Source organism: Triticum aestivum, chromosome 2B (assembly GCF_018294505.1).
Source record: "Triticum aestivum cultivar Chinese Spring chromosome 2B, IWGSC CS RefSeq v2.1, whole genome shotgun sequence".
NCBI classification, from domain to species: Eukaryota; Viridiplantae; Streptophyta; class Magnoliopsida; order Poales; family Poaceae; genus Triticum; species Triticum aestivum.
In genome coordinates, this window is record NC_057798.1 from 725,466,513 (window position 1) to 725,471,927 (window position 5,415).

Here is a 5,415-nt window from a genome sequence, read left to right on the forward strand (position 1 = left end):
AGTAAAGCACACATCAATAACTTGTATATCAAATATACCCTTGTTCACTTCGCCATCCTTCTTATCCACCAAATATTTGGAGTAGTTCCACTTCCAGTGACCATTTCCTTTGCAGCAGAAGCACTCATTTTCAGGCTTTAGGTTCAACTTTGGGCTTCTTCGCAGGAGTGACAACTTGCTTGTCATTCTACTTGAAGTTCCCTTTCTTTCCCTTTGCCATTCTCTTGAAACTAGTGGTCTTGTCAATCATCAACACTTGATGCTCTTTCTTGATTTCTACCTTCGTCGATTTCAACATCACGAAGAGCTCGGGAATCGTTTTCGTCATCCTTTGCATACTATAGTTCATCATGAAGTTCTACTAACTTGGTGATGGTGACTAGAGAATTCTATCAATCACTATCTTATCTGGAAGATTAACTCTCACTTGATTCAAGCGATTGTAGTACCCAGACAATCTGAGCACTTGCTCAATAGTTGAGCGATTCTCCTCCATCCTTTAGCTATAGAACTTGTTGGAGACTTCATATCTCTCAACTCGGGTATTTGCTTGAAATATTAACTTCAATTCCTGGAACATCTCATATGGTCCATGACGTTCAAAACGTCTTTGAAGTCCCAATTCTAAGCCGTTAAGTATGGTGCACTAAACTATCAAGTAGTCATCATATTGAGCTAGCCAAACGTTCATAACGTCTGCATCTGCTCCTGCAATAGGTCTGTCACCTAGCGGTGCATTAAGGACATAATTTTTCTGTGCAGCAATGAGGATAAACCTCATATCACGGATCCAATCCGCATCATTGCTACTAACATTTTTCAACATAATTTTCTCTAGGAACATATCAAAATAAACATATGAAAGCAACAACGCGAGCTATTGATCTACAACATAATTTGCAAAATACTACCAGGACTAAGTTCATGATAAATTTAAGTTTAATTAATCATATTACTTAAGAACTCCCACTTAGACAAACATCTCTCGAATCCTCTAAGTGATCACGTGATCCAAATCAACTAAACCATAACCGATCATCACGTGAAATGGAGTAGCTTTCAATGGTGAACATCATTATGTTGATCATATCTACTATATGATTCACACTCGACCTTTCGGTCTCCGTGTTCCGAGACCATATCTGCATATGCTAGGCTCGTCAAGTTTAACCTGAGTATTCCGCGTGTGCAAAACTGGCTTGCACCCGTTGTAGATGGACGTAGAGCTTATCACACCCGATCATCACGTGGTGTCTGGGCACGACGAACTTTGGCAACGGTGCATACTCAGGGAGAACACTTCTTGATAATTAGTGAGAGATCATCTTATAATGCTACCGTCAAACAAAACAGAATAAGATGTATAACAGATAAACATCATATGCAATCAAAATATGTGACATGATATGGCCATGATCATCTTGCGCCTTTGATCTCCATCTCCAAAGTACTGTCATGATCTCTATCGTCACCGGCACGACACCATGATCTTCATCATCTTGATCTATATCAATGTGTCGTCACATGGTCGTCTCGCCAACTATTGCTCTTGCAACTATTGCTATCGCATAGCGATAAAGTAAAGCAATTATTTGGCACTTGCATCTTATGCAACAAAGAGACAACCATAGAGCTTCTGCCAGTTGTCGATAACTTCAACAAAACATGATCATCTCATACAACAACTTATATCTCATCACGTCTTGACCATATCACATCACAACATGCCCTCCAAAAACAAGTTAGACGTCCTCTACTTTGTTGTTGCAAGTTTTACGTGGCTGCTACGGGCTGAGCAAGAACCGTTCTTACCTACGCATCAAAACCACAACGATAGTTCGTCAAGTTGGTGCTGTTTTAACCTTCTCAAGGACCGGGCGTAGCCACACTCGGTTCAACTAAAGTTGGAGAAACTGACACCCGCTAGTCACCTGTGTGCAAAGCATGGCGGTAAAACTAGTCTCGCGTAAGCGTACGCGTAATGTCGGTCCGGGCCGCTTCATCCAACAATACCGCCGAACCAAAGTATGACATGCTGGTAAGCAGTATGACTTGTATCGCCCACAACTCACTTGTGTTCTACTCATGCATATAACATCAACGCATAAAACCTAGGCTCGGATGCCACTGTTGGGGAACGTAGTAATTTCAAAATTTCCTACGCACACGCAAGATCATGGTGATGGCATAGCAACAAGAGGGGAGAGTGTTGTCTACGTACCCTCGTAGACCGTTAAGCGGAAGCGTTATGACAACACGGTTGATGTAGTCGTACTTCTTCACGATCCGACCGATCCAAGCACCGAACGTGCGGCACCTCCGTGTTCAGCACACGTCTAGCTCGATGACGTTCCCCGGGCTCCAATCCAGCTAAGCGTCGGGGATGAGTTCCGTCAGCACGACGGCGTGGTGACGATGATGATGTTCTACCGGCGCAGGGCTTCGCCTAAACTCCACGACGATATGACCGAGGTGGAATATGGTGGAGGGGGGCACCGCACACGGCTAAGGAACGATCTGTAGATCAACTTGTGTGTCTATGGGGTGCCCCCCTCCCCCGTTAATAAAGGGGGAGAGGAGGAGGGGGCCGGCCTAAGGGGAGGCGCGCCCTAGGAGGGGGAAACCTACTCCAAGTAGGTTTGCCCCCTCCCTTTCCTATTCCAAGAAGGAGGGGGAAGGAAGGAGTGGGAGAGGGGGAAGGCAAGGGGGGCGCCGCCCCCCCCCCCTTTCCTTGTCCTATTCGGACTCAAGGGGAGGGGGCGCGCCTCTTGCCCTGGCCGGCCCCTCTCTCTCTCCACTAGGGCCCATCAAGGCCCATTACTTCCCGGGGGGGGGGGTCCGGTAACCCTCCGGTACTCCGGTTTTTCTCCGAAAACACCCGGAACACTTCCGGTGTCCGAATATAGTCATCCAATATATCAATCTTTATGTCTCGACCATTTCGAGACTCCTCGTCATGTCCATGACCACATCCGGGACTCCAAACAACCTTCGGTACATCAAAACTTATAAAATCATAATAAAACTGTCATCGTAACGTTAAGCGTGCGGACCCTACGGGTTCGAGAACTATGTAGACATGACCTAGAACTATTCTCGATCAATAACCAATAGTGGAACCTGGATGTTCATATTGGTTCCCACATATTCTACGAAGATCTTTATCGGTCAAACCGCATAACAACATACGTTGTTCCCTTTGTCATCGGTATGTTACTTGCCCGAGATTCGATCGTCGGTATCCAATACCTAGTTCAATCTCGTTACCGGCAAGTCTCTTTACTCGTTCCGTAATACATCATCTCATAACTAACTCATTAGTTACAATGCTTGCAAGGCTTAGGTGATGAGTATTACCGAGAGCGCCCAGAGATACCTCTCCGACAATCGGAGTGACAAAACCTAATCTCGAAATACGCTAACCCAACATGTACCTTTGGAGACACCTGTAGAGCACCTTTATAATCACCCAATTACGTTGTGAGGTTTGGTAGCACACAAAGTGTTCCTCCGGTAAACGGGAGTTGCACAATCTCATAGTTGCAGGAACTTTGTATAAGTCATGAAGAAAGCAATAGCAACATACTAAACGATCAAGTGCTAAGCTAACGGAATGGGTCAAGTCAATCACATCATTCTCCTAATGATGTGATCCCGTTAATCAAATGACAACTCTTTTGTCCATGGCTAGGAAACTTAACCATCTTTGATTCACGAGCTAGTCAAGTAGAGGCATACTAGTGACACTATGTTTGTCTATGTATTCACACATGTATTATGTTTCCGGTTAATACAATTCTAGCATGAATAATAAACATTTATCATGAAATAAGGAAATAAATAATAACTTTATTATTGCCTCTAGGGCATATTTCCTTCACTTATCTACATCATGTCATCATTCTTATTGCATTGCTCCGTTTTTCCATGAACTTAGATGCATGCTGGACAACGATCGATGTGTGGAGTAATAGTAGTAGATGCACGTTGGAGGCGGTCTAACAATCTTGGACGTGATGCCTATATAATGATCATTGCCTGGATATCGTCATGAGTATTTGAAGTTCTATCAATTGCCCAACAGTAATTTGTTTTCCCACCATTTGCTATTTTTCTCGAGAGAAGCCACTAGTGAAACCTACGGCCCCTGGGTCTCTTCTTTAATATATTTGCCTTCGCGATCTATTTTTATTTGCTTTTATTTTCAGTTCTATTAATCCAAAAATACAAAAATACTTTGCTGCAATTTTTAGTAATTTATTTTATCTCGCGTTCCCACGAGATTTATTTATCCAATATACTATAATTTTATCTATCTTTTTACCTGTGAGGGATTGACAACCCCTCTCTTACGTCGGGTTGCAAGTTTTTTTTTGTGTGTGCAGGAGCTGTTTACATGGTGTTGCGTGGTTGTCCTACTGGTTCGATAATCTTGGTCTCATCACTGAGGAAAATACGTACCGTTGTTGTACTGCATCATCCCCTCCTCTTTGGGGAAATACCGACGTATTTTAAGCAAACATCAATGACCGAGTAATTGGGGAGTGGGGGTGAGGCTAGATTTGGCGCCGCACCCGATTTCCATCTCCCGCCACCCCCTTGTTTTCAGGTTGCTTCCACATGTGTGACCTTGCACCGCACTCAGTCTGGCTCGCTAGAAACTGCCGATTCGAGGGTTTCCAGAGAGCCAGGCTTGGGGTTGCTTTAAACTTTGTGCCCATGCGAGCCAGCCAACCCCATATGCAACCAAACATACATTTCATGGCCAACTCGGTGAATAGCGTGTCATCCCTGCAGTTTGCGCCACCCCCAAAGCCCCACGGCTAGCGCTATATATGTCCCCGCCCCATCCCGCTCTTCCACTCCTCCACCACCCAAATCACAAAGCTCGCAACCAAGTCTCCCTACCAGAGAGCTAGCAGGCGGCAGCAACAACAGCTCGTCGGGGCAAAGCAAGAAAAGGGAAGATGTGGAATGCCATCACGATCCCGTCGGTCGCCTGGCTGCACCGACGGCGGGCACGCCACGGTTCTTCCCCGATGCCGGCGGGGCATGTGGCGATCTGCGTGGAGGGCACACGATTCATGGTGCGGCTGGTGCACGTGAGTCACTCGACGTTCCTGAAGCTGCTGCGTCAGGTGGAGGAGTATAGCTTCCCGTCCGGCGCCTCCAGCCCCGTTGCGCTCCCATGCGACGAGGACCGCCTCCGCGACGTACTCAGCTGCGTGTCTCCCTCATCCGGCTCCGAGAACCACGCCGCTCCTCTTTCCGCCGCTACCGTGGCGACTCGTGTCCGCTGCTGCAAGGGGTGTATTGAACTGATGCGCTAGCCAAGTTTCTCAAAAGTCTGAACTAATGAAAAGGCTAGGCAATGTATTTTAACACTCTCCCTCACATCTAGGCTGTGAACGTACA